Here is a 21,971-nt window from a genome sequence, read left to right as displayed (position 1 = left end):
TCAGTCAGAATATGCGGAGATTACAAACTAACGGTTAACAGTGCCTCCTCACTTGAGCAATACCCCATTCCCCGTGTCGAAGACCTGTTCAATACTCTGTCAGGAGGGAAACAGTTCTCCAAGCTCGATTTAAGCCACGCCTATCAACAGATTGTGATGGATGATGCCTCAAAGAAATACCTCACAATAAACACGCACCGAGGCCTGTTCACTTACAATAAGCTACCTTTTGGAGTTTCTTCATCTCCCGCCATCTTCCAGCGAACGATGGAAAACCTGTTACAAGGCCTTCCAAGAGTAGCTGTGTACTTAGACGACATTATTCTGACGGGGAGAGACGAAGCCGAACATCTGAGCACACTGGAGGAGGTACTCAGGCGTCTGAAAGACGCTGGCCTGCGTATTCACAGAAGCAAATGTGCATTTCTGCAAAGTGAGGCGGAATACCTAGGGCATGTAGTTAATGCTGAAGGCTTACATCCTGTACAGAGCAAGGTGAGAGCCATAGAAGAAGCTCCATCGCCAACCACAGTGACGGAGTTAAAGGCCTATTTAGGTCTCTTGAATTACTATTGTTGGGGTAACAGCTTAGAACCCAGGACCAGTAGTGAAAAATGAAGACCAGGAGTCAGGAGTCAGATTAATTAAAGAAAATTTTACTGAAGAATAGTTTGCAGTTTCATCAGCAGAAGCCAGCCCAAGAGGAGTTCGTAGGCCGCACTCCCTCCAACAGTCTCCCCGCCTCCGTCTAACGTACATACAATTTTCTGAACAGTTATACTGTTTTCAAGGTCTAGACACGTCATTACTGCCATGTGGAATGATTCTGATTGGTTCTAACAACATGCAATGTAAGCAACTTTCCACACATAGACAGATAGGAGCATATATCACTAAAAATGCGTAGACTTGATGTCGCCCAGGCCCAGATTAGTCCCTAGTGACCTCGGAGGTCATAGAAAAGACGCCTCCAAGTCTAGAATCGTCTGCCGAAAGGACCATCTCCAATACTGGATCTGCACAGAATCATGAAACGCACACACAATGCTCCACAGAATAGCAGTTTCCCTCAAGGTTTGGAACATCTTAACTAACTATCAACAAAGCACTTCTCCAAAACATGCTGATACTACATTTAGTACAGAAGTAAATTTATTCTATTTAGTAAGAAAAGCATATAAAAGAGGTACATAAAAGAGTCCCATAGCTGTGACATAGATGACCCCAGGGGTCACTTCAGTAAGACATACAGTTAACACATGCTGAGCACTCTTTACTCCCTGGAGTGTCAAACACCAAGGACATTCGCCTGTCAGCACGTCTTGACACAGACATCAGAGCAGCACCTAAAGAATGTGGATTCAAAAGCACACAGCAACTAAAACACTACAATATCCAAAATCACTCCTTGAATATAGAGAACTGATTAATCAAATGTAGGAAATGGTTATAACTTGATTATCATTAATTCTTATTTTAATATTGGACATAAAATCATTCTTGAAGGATATGTGTCTGATGAAGAGACAAGTGATGTTTGGCTTGAGCCTTGACCCTTCACTATAATAAGTTTCTCCCTAGTCTAGCTACACGATTAGCCCCGCTACACAAACTGATGAGGAAAGATGTTCCGTGGGCCTGGAACAATGAGCAGGAAGAAGCTTTTCAGAACTCAAAACAGTTGCTGAAGTCAGCTAAAGTACTGGGTCACTATTCAGCGGACAAAGACTTAGTGCTCGCTTGTGATGCCTCGCCATACGGATTAGGCGCGGTACTGTCACATGTCATGGATAACGGTAGGGAAAAACCTTTGGGTTTCATGTCATGCACGCTAACACCAGCAGAGAAGCGCTACTCACAGCTCGATAAGGAGGGGTTAGCTGTCATCTTCAGGATCAAGAGGTTTCACAAATACATCTACGGAAGAACATTCACCATCAGCACTGACCACAAACCACTGATATCACTCTTTCATGAAAAAAAGCCAGTGCCACAGATGGGGTCACCGAGAGTGCAGAGGTGGGCAACACTCCTCAGAGCTTATGAGTACAAAATCATATACAAACCTGGGCAGGAACATGCAAATGCAGACTCTCTGAGCAGGTTACCACTGCCACAAACAGGGGAAGAGGACGAGGAAGACCAGGTCCTCATGTTGGAGGTCATGGAGGACCCACCAATCACGACAAAGCAGCTGAGACAGTGGATAGCTATAGACGAAACACTCTCAAGTGCTAGTCTGGTGTCTGAAAGGATGGCTAAGGGAGGTGGATACAAAATACAAACCCTACAGTCAGAGAAAATTGGAGCTGAGTGTGAAGGATGGGTGTGTGCTCTGGGGGGGCGAGAGTGGTCGTTCCACAGAGGTGTAAGAAAGCCATTTTAAAACAGTTAAACCACACACACCCAGGAATATCTAGAATGAAGGGCTAAGCACGTTCATATGTTTGGTGGCCAGGAATGGACTCCGAAATTAAACACTACATGTCAGGAAAGTAGGAATCCGCCAGCAGGAGCACCGCTACATCCATGGGAGTGGCCGGAGACACCCCAGAGCAAAAAATTAAGTTAAATAGGAAAAAATTTCCTTGTCATTGTAGATGCACACTCCAAATGGATAGACGTGTACCCAGTAAGTACAGCAACGAGTCAAGTTACCATTGAAAAGCTCCGCCAGTGTTTTAGCATACACAGCCTGCCCCAGACCTTAGTATCAGACAATGGAACTTGTTTCACAAGCCAAGAGTTTCAAGCATTCCTAAAACAGAATGGCATACAGCACATAACATCCGCACCATTCCACCCGGCGTCAAACGGTCTGGCAGAACGAGCTGTACAGTCGTTCAAACAAGGAATCAAGAAAATAAAGGGAGACACTATCGAAACAAGAATAGCTAGATTTTTGTTTAATTACAGAATCACACCGCAAACCACGACTGGATTGTCACCAGCTGAGATGCTTATGTCCAGGAGGTTGCACTCAACACTGGATCTTCTGCTGCCGGATGTGAAGTCAAAGATACGCAAGAAACAACTCAAGCAGAAGGATCAACATGACACTCGCAGTAAGTGGAGTTTTTCTCCTGGGGAGTGTACACCCGAAACTACAGTCATGGACCCCGTTGGATACCAGCGGTCGTTGAAAAGAACACCGGACCTGTATCCTATACAGTTCAGACAGGAGATGGACGAATCATTAGGCGTCATGTTGATCAAATCAGGAAACGGCATACCGTAGTGGGCCGTGAAACGCTCATGCCCGAGTGGATGGAGGAGCCTACCAGTTTTCCAGTCTCAGAGAGAGTGTTGGAGGCCCTGCCTGCAGACTCAGCCGTCACCACTTCGGTCAGAGAGAAAATGACTGCTTCTGAGACAGCCCAAGTTCACCCCTCAGTTGTTGAACAGAAAAAAGTGGGAGCAGATCCGCTATCGGTGCTGTGCCGTTCAGAGCGCACAAAACAGACTCCTGCTTATCTGAGAGACTTTGTGAAATAGTAGTGAGATCCCTCAAGTCAAAGCAAGAATGAGCTCTGGGACTCACTGGAAGGATGGCAGTCTACCCACCTTCCTAGTTCGTTTTTTGCTTTAAAAACTGTGAAAAAAAAAGAAAGAAAGATGTGAGAATTCCAGGAGTTGTATGTCTGTGTTAAATGTTCAAAAAGGTGATCAGACTGTCCAGGAAAGTTTACTGTTGATTTGGTTTTGTTTCTCATGTTAACAGTATTAAGTACAATGTCACCTTTACAGTACATTTGTGAGTACTTGGGGGGAACATATGTTGTCTGACTACTGGAGTATTTTTTTCTCTCAAGGGGGAGGGATGTGGTATCCTGATATTAATGTGATAGTTACTGGCAGTTCCACCCCACACCACAAGAGGTGCAGTTGACCTTCAGGTTCATGTGGGTGCTGAAAAGGAGAGACAAGGAAGTCTAAGCATGGAATAACAGTTGTGTATGGATGCTCTGTTATGGTAGCAATGCCAATAAAATATGAAGTCCAGTTATGCTGTGTGATCCCGTCCTATCATTACTGAAGTTAGTACACTGGGGGACTTATAAGTGATTTAGCCTATAATGCATTTAAAGAGCACCTATCATGGCATTTAAAATGTTCCAAATATTGTTTTAGAAGTCCCCAACATCAGTTTTGCATGCATGCAATGACAAAAAAGACTTTAGTTTTCTTATAATATGCATTTATTTTTACCTGTTTTGACCGAGATTCTCAAATGATTCCTTTAGTGATTCACTTTTAAAAGACCCACCTTTACGTGACGCTAATCTGCGGTGATTGGTCCGATGACCCAGTCAGTTGTGATTGGTATAGTCTGTGCAGATATTTTCGGAAACGGAACGCCCATCACCATAAATGGTTTTCGGTTTAACAACATTAAACGCGTATAAAGTGTATGAACAAACATGGCATCAATTTTACCCTATCAATTCGAGCCTGAATATGAAGGGGAAACGTCTGGAGATGCGAATGATCAACAAACTCAATCGCAAACACCACGACTGGAGCAGGATATTTCTCAATGGTAAGCATCAATGTAACGTTACCTTCGTTTTTGTCACTTCAGGCCAATGGAGCACGCTTAATATGAGTATTAATGTTAAATCATTTTGCTGTCGTTAAGTGTAACGTAAGTAACAGATGAATTAATTGGAGATTTATTTAGGTGCACGTGCGGAAACTGCATTAAAATGCCAAGCGAGACAGAAAATGTTTGCTGCAAAGAAATACGACAGGTAATGCTGATCTATTGTTTATTCAATACTTGTGCTTTCGAAACTACTACATGTAAACCTATAGATTAAAATCACAATCTTTACGTGAAGTGAACACATTATATATATATATATATATATATATATATATATATATATATATATATATATATATATATATATATATATATATATATATATATATATATATATGAAGAATTGAAGTGCTCTAAATGTCTGGGAACTACACTACTGTGTGATTTCTTGCAATATTTTAATTTTTTGGAGATTATAATAGTGGTTTTCATAAGCTGTAAACCATAATCAAAAATTATAACAAATAAAGGCTTGAAATATCTCACTTTGCTTATAATGAGTCTATGATTTATTTTAAATTTTTAAGTTGAATTCATGAAATTAATTTGATAAACATATATATACACACAAACACATACATACATAGACTTATACTTGTTCTTTGACAAACCTTTTTTCAATATGGGTTGTAAAAAAAATGAACGAGGTTCCAGTCCCACCAACATGCATGCTGCATCATCTAGGCTTTGATCCGAATTGTCTGAATATGCATGTACTGCAGAACATCTATAACATATACAGATGTGACTATGGCCGTCTAAGGCGAAGAACCACAGAGGAGTAAGTATAGTTTGATATTACTACAAATAATCAAATCTATATAATTACATTCTTATATTTTTATTGTATAAGTTGAACACGTAAATGACGAAATAGAAATAATGTTTTTATTTTCAACAATCTTTATTTACAAAAAAACAATATGTAATCATCTTATTTGGTCACATAGAAAAAAATGTGTCTTTTATTTTTAGAAAGTTCCGCCATGTGGCATACCGCAGCTTTGTTAGCTGGTGCTGGGGCTACTTGGGTCGGAGTGTCCGGGTTGTCCTTCCGAGCTGTGTTGTGAACCGGATATGCCAGGAGTTTCGAAATCCGACTGGAGAGTACACCGGCTTTCGACCGCCGCTTGACTGAATCTTGAAACATGGCTGGCAATTGCTTCCACCTTTGATGGTCTGACAAACTCTGCACAAAGTGGCTTTGGAATGGGGATTGATTTCAGTTCTTCCACAAATGTAGATGGGTCCATGACCACTTCTTCAAATACGAGCTTCAGTAGCTCATCAACATAAGCTGTAATAAAAACATTACATTTTTTATTACTTATTTCATATTTAAAATATCTTTATTTTTTAGTTGGTGTTTGTAATTTAATTGTTATTTTACTTATTACACATTTATAATATATTTTACCAATTTTTTTTTTTATAAAATGTTTTGTTACTTACTATATGTTGACTCTTTTTTTAATGGCCGTGCTACGCATTGCCCTTTTTTTGATTTCGGGAACACCAATCGGTACACCACCTGTCCTGCCTTGGTTGTGGCTTGTTCTCTGTTGGCGTTTTCATTATGATGAAGCGATTTTAATTTTTTTGTTAATAGTCATATTACCTGCACAACATTCCGATGAAAGGGAACACTACATTTTTCGGTGCAAAACGTAGAATTAAGCTGTGGAAAGCCTCCAGGGAAGATGTCTGGAAACTGTGGCTGAGCTTCTCCACATCTTTGAGCACCCTTTTGTTGTAAAGTATTTGTTCGACTTTGTGAACAGCCAGCGATCCTGCATTATTAGAAAAGTGTCAGTAATACCCAAATGATAGTAATACATTACCATTCCATTAATTATTTCACTGTAATAAATAATTTTTGCAAATGTAACATTAAAAAAAAAAATTATTAATAAAATATATCATAGACAATATTAAGACTTACCTTGTTGAAACCATTTTTTTTGATTATTTGAAGCTATGAGTGGATGTTCACACTTGGGAAAGATAGGATTGTCATGTGTGTGCACATTCTGGAGGTGGTTGACCAGTGAAGTCCACTTAGCCACCTTCTCTGGTCCTGATGTCGAGGAAGTGGCGCACCAGTAAACATGATTTCTGACGCTACGCAGCCACGGCCTCAGCAATTCACAGTCCTTATTTTTTGCCAGTTTATCTAATTTCTTAGACAAACCTGATATACAGAAATGAAAGAATAAGTAAAAAAAAAAAAATGTATATAGAATTTATTACATCAAAATTAAAATAAGTATATGGTTAAAAAGTCATACACTAACCTTTCTCAAAGTGCCACACATCATAGAACTGTGTTATGTCACGCTCCCTGAGATACTTCTGGATCTGTGGATGACGGTCAGTGACGATGTAATCCACTTCTAAATCGTTAGACTCCAGCACGTCCAGACATCTCTTTAGGCCTTCCTTCTCCATGTGATAGCTACCACCAACCTCATTGCTCTAAGTAATCATCATAACATATATTTTAATTAAAATTACTTATTTTATTTAATTTTAACAGTCAATCATGTACTCTATTGTAAAAAGGTTACACACCTGAACAAGCTGTAGGTCAACAATAGTATTGCTATGCATGTGCATAAGAGTATAGCTGCCATATTTTGCAGAATGTCCTACATAAATTAAAAATAAAACATAATTGTTTAAACATATGATTTAATGTTCATATATATACAAATTGTTAACTTAATTTTGAACTATTAATAAAAGACAAACTTATGGATTACCTGGGGAATCTGCACGCATATCTCCAGATAATGCAATCTTTCCTCCCTCTTGTAACTTCTGTATAATTTTTCGTTGTTCACTTCTCCACTTGTGTACAATTGCTGGTTCCAAAAAACTCCTGCAATGTCTCCTGAATGTGACGTACTGATGAATTTTTAATTCCATGGCCTTGAAAATCTATACATTTTGAAATAATCACAAATTACATTTGTAAATAATATTAACATTTATAATTTAACAAAAAAAAAAAAAAAACGTTTCATTGTTGTAATACTGATTGCATGCCTACCTTTTGTAGTTGTATGAATGATCCCCCAGTAAAATAAGTTGCAGCTGATAACAGGAGGTTGCCCATTGGTGTACTTCCAATTATTGGTTGGCTCTGCCACTTACGGTTGAACAAACACTTGGGGCAAAGCTGCCTGATTGCAACATAAGTGCCTATTCGTTGTAGCTTCATATCAGACTGTGAATTGCAAATTGGACACGTGGAGAACAGCTCACGCAAACATGTTTCAAACACAATGTATTTTGTGTCTGCATATGTGGAGCTTTGCCCAAACCTAATAAAAAAGTAAATATGCGTAAGTAAAATAAAAAAACATGTATTAGTGACAAAGTGAACTTATAGATGTGTATTACTTACGACATTTCAGATTTTTGTGAAATTGTTGTGTCATGAGCGGGGTTAAAAGTTGAATCATGAGGTTCTGTTGGAATTTGTATGTCTGACTCTTCCTCGTCCTCTCCCCCCTCTTCTTCCAACAGGAGAGGTATTTTTGGTGGTCTGAAACCAGACTTTATTGGTGTTGATGCAAATGGTATATCATAGGTGGTTGATGTGGTTGTTGTGCCAACAGTCACACAAGCAACTGTAGCCTGTGAACCTTAAAAATAACATACAATTACGTTAAATTTTTTACATTAAAAAAATGACATTTAAAAAGTGATATTAAAATCGTAAATAAAATAAAATAAAACATTTATGAAATGTATACCTGTACTCCGAATGTGAATGTTCTTCATTGTACTAGAGGACAGTTGGGTTCCAACAGTTTTTTTCTGAAAATCATCTGTTTGCGTCATCACAGAAACAGTTTGTGGACAGTCAGTCTGACAAGCCACATCTGATTGTAAAACTCTACTTTGACTGCTCTGATATGATGTACTCTGAAAGAATAAAAGCAAATAAATTATTTGTTAACGAAATGTTGGTGCATAAAAAGTAATAAAAACACATAATTTACGTAAAAATTACAAAAAACAACAAAAGTTTATTAAAACATTGGTGCACATATTGTATCCAATGTGTGTATATAAGTAAAATGTTAGCAGTGTTTACAGAGATAATACTTATTGTTAAACACGGAGTACAATGATGCTTTTATCAATTAAATTGTTATAATAATGATAATAGTCCACTGCTTTGTAGTTTGTAATAAAAAATTAAAAATAAGATAAGAAATTTAATGGTATGTTAGCGAGTATAGCCCAGAGTTTGTATTGCAAAAGCACAATCAGTCTTTGTTTGCGTTAACTCGATGCATAAACACAACGTTTTTACTAAAAAAAAAAAAAAAAAATGCAGTAACGTTATGTTACTACGAGGTATGACTCTATTCTTAAAGAAAACTCCGAAAACAACGACAAACAATTCACATATCTCAATACAATTGTCATTGAAGACCTAGAAGCTAAACGGTGCTTACACAACAAACCAAACAATTATTAAGCATGCTACATAAAACATAAAAGCAACAATTATTAATAACACTTACAGGTTGTGATACGGAGGAGGAAGCTGATGCAAATACACTTGGAACTGAACCTTCCTTCAATATCAGCCGGCTCGCGAATCCAAGTTTGATTGCATTTAAGTTGGTAAAGCAATCGTCTTCAAAATGGCGTGAACAAAGCACAAGGCTCGGACTATACTTCTGTGGTACAGTTGTATATATGAATTGTAGCCACTTAGTCTTCAAATGCTCATCCTTGGGCAGATGAAAAAAGTTTGATTTTGAGTCGCACTTCAGAACACAGCGTCTCGTCGCCATGATGTTTTCTAGTTTTCACTGGCGTCTTGGAGCGTAATAAGTGGGCGTATCGTATTCAAATAACTTTACAAGTTGACGTCATCTAGTCAGAGAAAAAGCTTCGGTCTTCTAACGATTCTTAAAAATGACTCTGAGTCGACTCTTACTTTTGAAAGAAAATAACTATATATACGGTGCACTGTCATATTTAAAGCTATGCAGGATGTTTTTGTTCACTTAGATCTATGTTACACACTACATGAAAGGTAAAATTCAAAATTCCATGATAGGTGCTCTTTAACATCAAATAATGTAAATGTTGATTTTTAAAAGTAGGCCCGTCAATTAGGCTATTTGCTGCAATTTGGTTCACGTTAGTGCTGTGTGCCAAAAATATGTTCAAGGACACTGACATGCACTAAAGCAGTGCATCCTCTTGTTTTCTTTCTTTTTCAAAGGCATCACATTTTATTGTAATTTTGGATAATAACCCTTTAGTGCACAATTACCATCGCACACCTGTAGGTAATAGATAGGTGCATAGGACAAAGGATAACCAAATCCAAAAATCTCAACGAATAAAGGGAAATCCTGCACACTATCAGTACTTGCAAAAAATATGAAAACTTTTTATTAGCAACATTTCGGTCTACTGACCTTCATCAGGCATATACATATTACTCAAAACACTGTGACATTTAAAAATGGTAACATGACCAATCGTTGAAGAGAACCAATAATTAGTAAATCACACTCAATGACTAAATATCTCATTAGCAGCATCATTAGTAGGCATATAATAACCCTTAAAAAAACATTTTAATGTTCAAATAAGGAGAAAGTCTATGTGATGGTAAACATGACCCGGTATTGTCACATTCAAGTGCAACGTTTCTGGCAAATATGGTCAATTATAAAATTAGCCTATAAGAAAATGCATAGGATGCATTCTTGTTTTAACACTTTTCATAACTGTTTTCATTTTCTCTTATTTAAGGACAATTCTGGTGAAAATGGGCCTGCTGGGGAAGGTCACTCCCTTTTTTTTTGCCAAAAAAAATGGGAGAACCTAAAAAACAAATACAAAGTAAGCGACAGAAAACTTTGCTCAAATTAATTCTATTGTTGTTATTAACAGGCATGGTTTATTTGCTCAGCCTTAGGATTACAAGTGTCCTGGGACAGGCGAAGGAGTTAATGGAAAACCCACTCCTGCAACTTGGCCATGGTTTGTCCTCATGTATGAGGTGTTAGGACAGAGGCCTTCAAAAAAAAAAACCCCCTGTCCTAATTGCCTCCATCCCTGGGGAAACGCCAGGGCCAAGTTCAGCAGTTGGTGAGCAGGAAGAGGAGCCACCAGCACCAGGAAACAGAAAAAGAGGGCGAGAGGATGAACTGGTGGACCTTCTCAGGGAGGACATTCAATTTCAGAGAGAGACAGAGGAGAGAAGAGCCCAGGAGAGTCGGGAGCGAATGGACCGACTGTTTTCTCTTCTTGCCCAGATAGCAAAAAATATCGGCACGGCTTCTTTTTGCCGCCGGCCCTAAGCTGTCGGCTATAGGTGCGTCCCGCTGGCGGTGATGAAACGTTTGCCGCCGAATACGTCACTCCCATTTCTTGCGAGATGCCGCGGCCGACTAGCCGGCGGGCCGCCGGCTTCATTTTCTCTGGCGGTTGCCTCCGCCTAATGGACCGCGGCCGGCTGGCGGCAAGCCGCTGTGAAATACAAGGATTTCTACTCTCAAATTCGACCAGCCACGTTGGCTATGTTTGGCTTGTTGGGAAATAGAGTGGAACTGACAGCATTTTAACTAGTTCTCACATTTGAAGCGATTATAAAATCATAATAGCCTATATGTGAATTATATCAAATATTAGTTTTTTTTGCTCCAAAGCCATTAGGGTTTATAACAGATTCTTGACTCTTGATTCCATGATAAGGTTAGGTTTAGGAAATTACATTTAAATTTTCACTTGATTATTTGCATGTCGAGTGTGTTTAAACAGTGTTGGTCAATTTGACCCATAATGGATGTAATACTTTTTTTTTTTTTTAGCATAATAGGAGGGTTAAGAAAGTTTGAAAGTTCATTTTAGGATAACACTTATTTTTGTATTGCCCTTTTTTCTATTTCTTTTTGGACTGACTTTAAAATAGACATGACAAAAAATTAGAACTAACTTCATGACATTTTACTTTGTTTTCAAAACCCATATTTTTCTGAAAAACAAAAATATATTATTAATTATTTAGGAAAAATTCTACATTCATAAGACAAGAATAACTCAAAAGAAGCCCTCTAATATTACCTCTTATAAAGCTGATTTTTACAACTTTGAAACCCTCTCAAACATGAGGTCGCAAAACAAAAAGCTTACAAAACAGAAACCTGAAAGCTTTTCAATTTCATGTGACTGCCTTAATATTATAAAGTATTTTCTATCTCAGAATTCTTATTTTTATTATTTATTTTATATACAGTGTTACATTTGTTGTTATTCTTTGTTCTACATATTCGGAACTGTACCACAATGCTTTATTATTTTTATTTTTCTCTCATTGTACTTTTTGTATTGTACTTGTCTATACTTGTCTATAAAAATAAAATAAAAAAAACAGAGAAGTACCTCCACCGGCCGAGAGGGGCAGTATACCTAAAAAAGGCGGAAGACAAACCGGTAAAACAAACAGATTTACCAACAGCGGCCGCTCATCACATGGTTTTAGTATTTGAAGAGAGGAGATCAGAAAATATCCTCGACTACGAGCGTTTAAGTAAGTACATGTTTCCTTTTTGTGTCACACAATATTATGTTCATTTTTGATGTATATACCGGTAGGTTGTTTTAATTAGTTTGTTCAGACACGCACGCTGATATAGTGCACAATTCACAGTGTTAGCTAACACGTGCTGTTTCGCCTTTTTTACACACTGAGTTCAAGCATGTTCTACATGTTAAAATGTATCTAGCTACTGTAGGTAAGTTAGCCAAAGCTTTACATCTAGAAAGACTTAAGTTTAACTTTTGGTGTTTTCTAACAAAACAGAATGATGTATATAGGTTATTTAAATTATTTTGTTAGTCCGAACAAGCATGCTGCTAGGTCAGTTTTAGCAAGTGTTAGCTAACATGTGCTGTGTTGCTACTGGTCTTCTAGCATTTAAGGTCATTTATGAGTTATTTCTCTGAACTGCTGTACTTTTTATGTTTGAGGACAATGCAGTTTACTTGAATCACTACACTGAATGAATACATTTTACTGTTCCACATTTGGCTGACCAGTTTTCCCCCCCACAGCATAGCTACTGTATATTCTGTATATAACGTTAACAATGCGGTTTTGTTCACATTTTCTTGCAGATACCTTGACCAGAGCACAATCGGTTATCTTCATCCAAGAGACCTACTATTGGACAATCGTTTCGGCTTTCAAGGTAAATAAATTGTTAGTCACAATGTCTAGTTACTGGGCTATAAGGAGAAGAATATTGAAAGGAGTTGAGATGGACAAACAGGAAATTGCAGATGTTGGAAACTTTAACAGTATGGAAAATTGTGCCTGTAGTTGTTGTTTTTTATATATATATATATATATATATATATATATATATATATATATATATATATATATATATATATATATATATATATATATATATATATATATATATATAATTAAAATAAAATATTTTTTATGTAGATTTCCAGAATGAGAACCAAGCCCTGAGGGAAAGCAATGCACAAGCAGGTGAGAACATGCACTCTTTCTTAAATTTTACTTTTTTGACTGTGATGTAGGTCCAAAATTACCAAATGCCTTTCATTTTGTAGCTTCGGATGACAGCGGCTCACTTCATGAGCAGGTGAAGCAAGTTGGGACAATGTTGATGACGTTTGCTCGTACTGGGCAATCAGGTACAACTTGCAAACAACACCTGTGGTTGTTGGTTTAATTCCCACTGGGGCCACCTGTACATGTAGTAGACCTAGTTGTAAATGTCATAGTTTAGTAGTTGAGGGACCAGGACTGACTGCTTTATTCTTTTATTCTGTGAACCCCTGTAGGTGCAGATCAGACCCTAATGCTGCGACGTCTTGGAGAGTTTGGCGATGTTGTGCGTAGCATGGACAACAAAATGGACACTATGCTGCAACATTTCAGTGCCAATGTGTCTTTTGGAGAGTTATCCCTGCCAGGGGGTCTGTTACTCCCCCTAGACAACCCATTTGGCGTTGCTTGACAACAGTTTGAGGCAGGATAAAGAGCTCCAGTAAGTGTGCTGATTTTGTTTATAATGCTGTAGGGTAATCTAAAAAGTAAAATTTAAGATTGTACACTGCATATTCTACAGTCTGAATCCACAGCCTGTCACATTTTTATATTTATGTATGAGAAGCTTCAGAGATATGTAATTTGTAACACTTTTTTGTATTTTCAGCTTCGGTTTTTGGCAATCAAATGTGGGAGGGACCTAAAAACAACCGTGTGGCGAATACTTCAGAGTATCTTCTCTAATCACCTTTCCATTAATACAACCTGGACGGGTGTAGGGGATAAAGCATGTTTTAGAGACATGTTCCTGAAGACCATTGTTCAAAGTAATATATATAAATATATAAATTTGTTATATATTTAAGTAGATGTGTGTGGCCTTATGACATTCAAATGGAATGACAGATCTGTATTTTCTACAGGAGCCATCCGGAAGAACCCGGCAACCCAGGATGCCACTGATGAGGCGGTCCAGGTTAGCGCTATGCGTTACCTGAAAGGAACATCTGATCGTGAAGGCGGAAAAAGACGCCGCACAGCTGAGAGGGACCCACAGCCGACCTCTTACACCTAGGCTGACTACTGACACCTGGAACCCTTTCTTTATCCTGCAGTCAGTAACATCAAGACCCCTAAAGAAGCCAGAAGTTTCAGGCTACACTCACCCAATCCACACTGTTCACTGTGGAAATGACTTTTTTTTATTCCCTGTGACCCTGCCTTGAAGGCAGCTCCTTGGATAGATATGGGATGGCGAGGTTGTTTGTCCTTTATATAGGCGCACAAGAAATCACTGAAAATAAGCCAATTTGCGCTGCCTCATTCTGGATGTCGGGGAAAACCGGAGAACCCATAGTCAGGCTTGTTATAATGTTCTGTTCTACTACTGTTCTATTCTTCTCCAGAGCTTTACTCTAAATGATTACCATTTATCCTATTGTTAGAAATGGCTTGTTAAATGTGATGTTATTCCTCGATTTATTTGGTATCCTGCACATTCTTTGGTACCAAATATCCTCATTATTTGATATAATATTTAATGGTAATTCTTTTCATCCCAGAGCTGACCTATTTGTTATTAACAAATATTGTAAGTGTTATAATTTGCTTGTAAGGCTGTTTTTTTTTTTTTTTAAACCAAAATTTAATTGGAAACATGCAGGTTCTTTAGTAAAAATGTTTTTTGTTATTTATAGGCCTATTTAAGCTTATTTATTGTCTGTTATATTTCATTTATATTATCTTGTATCATTGACAGTTAATGTACTTTGAAATGTGGAATAAAAATGCCAAATGGGAATTTATCTGGTTTGTTCAATTATTATCCATCATAAACTGCATGTTACAAATATATGAATAATAAATAAATATATATATTATTTATTACACAATAAGCGGAGGCAGATCGCTCGAAAATAGCGTTTGCCTCCGACGGGCCGCCTTTTGGTATAAAGGCGGCGGAACGGCGGTTTGCCTGCGGGCCGGCGGCGGTACGAAGGCGGTAGGAAGCCGGCTGCCGCTTTTAAAAAGCGGCTGCCGCCGGCGGTGCGCCGTCAAACGTGTTTGCGATTACGCAATTCTGACGCTTCTACAGCCGCCGGATCACCGCCGGTGGTCCGCCGACTCATTGCTATCTGGGTGAGAGAATGGTTAACAAATAAGTTTTTGTTAAAAAAGGCTACAATTGTTTTATCTAAATTATTCATGGTAACTGAATGAAGTGTTTATAAGTAACTTGAGTAATTTCTGTACATTTTATATTGTTACATGGAAATAAAAGACATTAAATACAACCCCAAATCAGAAAAAGTTGGGACAGTATGGAAAACGCAAAAAAAAAAGAAAAAAGAAGTGATTTCTAAATTTACTTTGACTTGTGTAACAACAATAAGTTTCGGGGAATAATGATTTCAAACGGTATGAATATTCATGAGTCTATGAATATGATTTGCTTGTTGTACAGACAATATTACGTATAACGGAACCTTTAATCATTTAAAAGTAACCTTTATCCAAATTGATTTCTTCATCAATTATCAATCTTACAAACCTTAAGAAACATTGATCTGTTTGATCAGGACAAATAATATCTCTTATGTTTGTACAATTTGAATTACTGAAGTAATAATACAGGAAAATCAAGCTTAAATGGGTAGCTAAAATCTTACGTCTCATTGACAAAACAATACGGATTCAATTTAATGCAATTATTGGGTTTTAATAAAACAACTACAGAATACAAAGCTACGAGTCACACGGGGGTAAATATGCATATATATGTAGGAGGAAACAAACGATATGGTACAAAAAAGGAAAAATCAAACTTAACAAATAAAATCAAAGGGAAAAGAATGATGGAAAGAGAGAATCAACGAGGGAGAGAGAGAGAGAGAGAGAGAGAGAGAGAGAGAGAGAGAGAGACAGAGAGACAGTTTCAAAGCACCTTCACCAGAGCCCTCAAGAAATTTATGATTTTGTGAATCAGGAATAATTCAGACAACCTTTTACAAGCAGTTTAAAGGTGAAATAGAATACTTGCATTAGGCTTTCTCGTGTACGTGTCTGAGTTCGAATCGTCGTGGAAGTTCGCTAAGGAGTTGCGTGTCCGGGAGAATTTCTGTGAAGTTTAGGAAAGTCGCTCCAGAAGTTTGCCGGTCTCTCTCTCGTGGCCGGGGGATGCCAAAGGGATCCTTCTCTCGGGGGGGGGGCGAAGGCCGGGATGGTCTTCCTCGTAGTGGCGGAGTGCAAAGAGTTAAAGGTCCCATGGCATGAAATTTTCATTTTATGAGGTATTTCAACATTAATATGAGTTCCCCTAGCCTGAATATTGTCCCCAAGTGGATAGAAATGTTGATCGGTGTAAAACCGAGTTCTGGCTGTCTCTCTCTGCCTTTGAGAAAATGACAGGCCAGACGAGCCAATCCTGACGTCTCCTGGTTTGACGTCCAAGCAGGAACGGTTTCCTCCGCCCAGAGAATCTGGCACGCCCATGCAAACACTCGAGAGATCATTAACATTACCGGTACTTGTGAACGAGTGAACGCTGGCAGTTTCTCAGTGTTTGGATGAACTAAATGAAAACAGAAGTCTTTCTTCAGTTCCTTCTGATCTGTGATCATTGATTTCTTATGTGTAGCTAATTATTTATTATTCGTGCACACACTGCAGCTTCTCTCTCTCCCGACAGAAAGGTGTTTTCTATCTTGTGAGTCAGTGTTTTTGTACGTCCTCGTCGCGTCTATCTGTTCTTAAATGTGCATACAGTCTTTTCTGCTCAACACCAGCAGTCACATCTTTAGAGATAAACCTCACACACGCCGAAGCTCGGCCTTCAACATCCCCGACCCCCAGTACTGCATCTGGCCCACAGCGGAGGCACCAAACGTGGCGTGAGATTAAGCAGAAGGAGGGTAAGCGTGAGCATATCTGGCCTAGGCTAGCCAGATTTCCCCACAATAAACTGGATTACATTCGATTACTGCTGTTGTGTCTTTGTTTGCGCTGTGTAACGTTACTCAATGCTTTTCATATGATTGGAACATATCTAGAAATAATGCTATACTCAACACTTACTTACTCGTTCATCTCGCTGTAATGGTACATTGCATGTGTTACAAAGTTGGTAGAATAATGATGAAGACGGACTCGGCGTGACTGGGACTCGTGTTTATTCAGAACTCTCAGATACAAACACAATAAACTCGCGCTGACTGACAGCGCTCTCATAACTCAGTAGTTACTATAAATAACTTTGTTAGCAATCGCTCCGTGTCCGTGATGTCCGGTTCGCGAACGAATCATTCTTTTGAATCGGTTCTTTTTAGTGAACCGAACCAGTTCACCGAATCGGACTGAATCGTTCTAAACGGTTCACGTCTCGAGTCAGCGCTGATCCATAATTTACCTCATATAACCTGAGGTATATGCCGTAACTACAACAGCACTGAACTGAGACATGCTGAGAGAACTGATGAGAAGTGAACTCCGGTCCATCCGTCTCTCTGGCAGCAGCTCGTGCCTGCTCGGCCTCGTTAAACCACGCCCCCTCCGCTCATTTAAAATGCAAAGATGTCAGCCAATCACAACAGTGGGCGTTTTTACTGAAGTCTCACAGCAGACACGCCTCTTGAAGCAGGGCATTCAGCCACAGGGCAAACAGCAGTATAGAAAAAATGCCTTTTATTTCTAAATTATGACATTTTATGATGTAAAAATCATACTAACAATTTAAGTACACCTCAGGAAACACTATGAAATAATAGAAAAATGCTATGCCATGGGACCTTTAACGGTTAGTTCCGTTCTTATAGAGGGGATGGCCGACGCCCAGAGAGTTGGAATGATCCAATCAGTCCGGGGAGAGAGAAGGCGCGAGTGTTCCATTGTTCTCTGGACCCCCTCCTCTTAGTTAATCAATAGGGTGGAAATTTTAAGCCTCTATTTCTTAGAAACCTGGTACTTCTATAATAATGCATCTTGTTGTAATTTCTCTTGCGAAGACAGACATCGTGGCTCCTCGGGTTGTTAATTAACTTCGACAGCCCTATCACACATAAAGAGTCATGGCTTTGTTTATGGCTGATTTGATTAGGAGAGTCACGAGTTGGTGTGCAGAGGCCCATCCGGTGACTATTTCGGCCAAAGTCTGATTGAATCGGGGCATTGTTGCTACACTTGTATTTCATTGCAGACAATATGAACACAAAATATTTCATGTTTTGTCTGGTCAACTTCATGTCATTTGTAATTATGCATCCTTTCCTGTCATTCAGACCTGCAACACATTTCAAAAAAAGTTGGGACAGGAGCAATTTAGGGCTAGTAATGAGGTAAAAGGGTTAAATAATGATGTGATTTAAAACAGGTGATGTCAACAGGTGATTGTAATTATGATTTGGTACAAAAGCAGCATCCAAGAAAGATCTAATCCTTTAGGAGCAAAGATGGGCTGAGGATCACCAGTTTGCCAACAAATACGTGAGAAAATTATAAAAAATGTTTAAAAACAATGTTCCTCAAAGAAAGATAGGAAGAGATTTGGATATTTCACATTCAACAGTGCATAACATAATTAAAAGATTCAAGGAATCTGGATGAATTTCAGTGCGTAAAGGACATGGGCGCAAGCCTAAGCTGAACAACCGTGATCTCCGATCCCTCAGGCGGCACTGCATCAAGAATCGTCATTCATCTATAAGCGATATCACCACATGGGCTCAGGACTACTTTGGCAAACCTTTGTCAAGTACCACAATACGTAGTTACATCCACAAATGCCAGTTAAAACTGTACTGTGCCAAAAGGAAGCCCTATGTTAACAGTGTCCAGAAGCACCGTCGACTTCTCTGGGCTCGGAGGCATCTGGGATGGACCATCACACAGTGGAAACGTGTACTGTGGTCAGATGAATCAGTATTTCAGGTATTTTTTGGGAGGAATGGACGCCGTGTGCTCCGGACCAAAGAAGAAAAGGATCATCCAGACTCTTACCAGCAACAAGTCCAAAAGCCAGGGTCTGTCATGGTATGGGGTATCAGTCATGGTATCAGTGCCCTTGGCAAAGGTAACTTTCACTTCTGTGAAAGCACCATTAATGCTGAAAAGTACATAGTGATTTTGGAGCATAATATGCAGCCTTCAAGAAGACATCTTTTCCAGGGACGTCCATGCATATTTCAACAAGACAATGCAAAACCACATTCTGCACTCATTACAAAGTCCTGGCTGCGGAGGAAGAGGGTACGGGTACTTGACTGGCCTGCCTGCAGTCCTGACCTGTCTCCAATAGAGAATGTGTGGCGCATTTTGAAGCGCAAAATGCGACAACGAAGACCCGGTACTGTTGCCCACCTTAAGACTTGTTTGCAGGAAGAATGGGACAAAATAACACCTGAAACACTTCATCACTTGGTGTCTTCAGTCCCTAGACGTCTTTTAAGTGTTGTGAAAAGGAATGGCAACATTACAAAGTGGTAAATGCTTTACTGTCCCAACTTTTTTTTAAATGTGTTGCAGGTCTGAATGACAGGAAAGGATGCATATTTACAAATGACATGAAGTCGACCAGACAAAACATGAAATATTTTTTGTTCATATTGTCTGCAATGAAATACAAGTGTAAGTAAATTTAGAAATCACTTTTTTTTTTTTTTGCGTTTTCCAAACTGTCCCATCTTTTTCTGATTTGGGGTTGTTAGTTACTTTGTGTAAAACAAATGCCAAAGTGATGCATGTCTCCAGAAAGTAGAGAGTCTAACTTTCAAATGGTAATGCTTATGAGGTCAGAGCTCCTCGACAGACATTTACAATTTAAAGTATATACTGTCACATCTGTTCTGTGTTTTGCACTTTTGGGACTTTTATGTTGAAGTTTATTTGTGACTAGGTTCTGTGTTCTTTTCTGTGTCCTGTTCCTGTGGAGTTTTGTAGTTCTTTGTAGTTTTTCCATGTCGATTAGTTTTCCCAGGTGTTCCCATTCACCACACCCCTTGTTATCTCATTTAGCTAGTCTCCCCTGTGTGTATATAAAGCCCATGTTTTCTTTGGTTCTCTGTCGGTCGTTGTTTAATGTTTCATGTAATGCAGGTTATCCTGTTCCCAGTTCTCTGGTTTTCTGATTTTCTGATTTGTTTTGTTCCAGAGTCCTGCTTTGGATTGTTTATTTTTCTCAGTGTTATTTTGTTCCTTATTTTTGATTGTTTGTTTCATTAAATTCTCCCCTGCATTTGGATCCTACTTCTCTGCCTGCCGTCTGTTTATTCCCCGTTCCGTGACAGAACGACCGACCCAAGTATGGATCCAGCGGGGAGAATAATGCATCTCTGTCAAGGAGAGCAAAGCACTGAGGACTATGTGCTGGAATTTATCAGCCTGGCACGCCTGACTAAAATGAGTGAAGCATGCCTGATGATCTTTTTTCGTGGGGGACTATCAGAGCCACTCCGTTCACGCATGCCACTATGGGATCCTGACTGGACACTGGAGTGCCAGAGAGGGCTCCGCCGCCTGCACAGAGCCCAGAGATGGCTCCGCCGCCTGCACAGAGTCCAGAGATGGCTCCGCCGCCTGCACAGAGCCCAGAGATGGCTCCGCCGCCTGCACAGAGCCCAGAGATGGCTCCGCCGCCTGCAGAGAGCCCAGAGATGGCTCCGCCGCCTGCAGAGAGCCCAGAGATGGCTCCGCCGCCTGCAGAGAGCCCAGAGATGGCTCCGCCGCCTGCAGAGAGCCCAGAGATGGCTCCGCCGCCTGCAGAGAGCCCAGAGATGGCTCCGCCGCCTGCAGAGAGCCCAGAGATGGCTCCGCCCCCTGCTTTGCCCCCCAACCTGTGTCAGTCAAACCACATGACCAGTCTGTTCCTCCCTGGCCACCTGACCCATCTGTGGTATACTGGCCACCTGACCCATTTGTGGTATACTGGCCACCTGACCAGCCTATGCCCCCTAAGCCACCTGACCAGCCTGTGTCACCCAAACCTCCTGACCAGCCTTTTCCACCCAGGCCACCCGATCTGCCCCAGGTCCCACCCAGCTTCCAGTGCCCACTCCTGACCCTCCATCCCTCCCCCAGTTCCGCCACCACTTCAACTCCCTCCGTGACTGGTTCTGGAGCGTCTGGAATCCGCTCCTTTGAGGGGGGGTAATGTCACATCTGTTCTGTGTTTTGCACTTTTGGGACTTTTATGTTGAAGTTTATTTGTGACTAGGTTCTGTGTTCTTTTCTGTGTCCTGTTCCTGTGGAGTTTTGTAGTTCTTTGTAGTTTTTCCATGTCGATTAGTTTTCCCAGGTGTTCCCATTCACCACACCCCTTATCTCATTTAGCTAGTCTCCCCTGTGTGTATATAAAGCCCATGTTTTCTTTGGTTCTCTGTCGGTCGTTGTTTAATGTTTCATGTAATGCAGGTTATCCTGTTCCCAGTTCTCTGGTTTTCTGATTTGTTTTGTTCCAGAGTCCTGCTTTTGATTGTTTATTTTTCTCAGTGTTATTTTGTTCCTGATTTTTGATTGTTTGTTTCATTAAATTCTCCCCTGCATTTGGATCCCTCATCTCTGCCTGCCGCCTGTTATTTCCGGTTCCTTGACATATACTTGATGATGTCACCCTGTACAGGGTCTGCAGAGTTTAAGTTAAAATGGATACTATTCAGTTCTGGGAGTGCTGGAAAAGTGTGGCACACTTGAAAGTGCTTGAAATTCAATCTATGAACCCTGAAATGAACAATGTTAAAACATTTGACTATTTACGCCACATGGTTACAGTTAGTGCTACTATATTAGATCCATGGTGAATGTTGG

The 21,971-nt window shown here is 39.7% G+C and overlaps 1 long non-coding RNA gene and 1 pseudogene across 2 annotated transcripts in view; both read left to right on the top strand.

Annotated features, from left to right (window-relative positions):
* Positions 1-21,971, top strand: part of LOC307119969 — a 504,637-nt pseudogene that overhangs the window by 279,548 nt on the left and 203,118 nt on the right. The window lies entirely within an intron of this gene.
* LOC307122866 lies at positions 12,102-13,603 on the top strand. Its single transcript, XR_013816104.1, has 5 exons — positions 12,102-12,179; positions 12,767-12,840; positions 13,107-13,154; positions 13,238-13,321; positions 13,472-13,603. It is a non-coding gene; the product is annotated as an uncharacterized lncRNA (long non-coding RNA).

Source organism: Gobio gobio (assembly GCF_949357685.1).
Source record: "Gobio gobio genome assembly, chromosome: 1".
NCBI classification, from domain to species: Eukaryota; Metazoa; Chordata; class Actinopteri; order Cypriniformes; family Gobionidae; genus Gobio; species Gobio gobio.
Note: the sequence above shows the minus strand (reverse complement) of the source record. Positions and strands in the feature narration are given on the sequence as shown.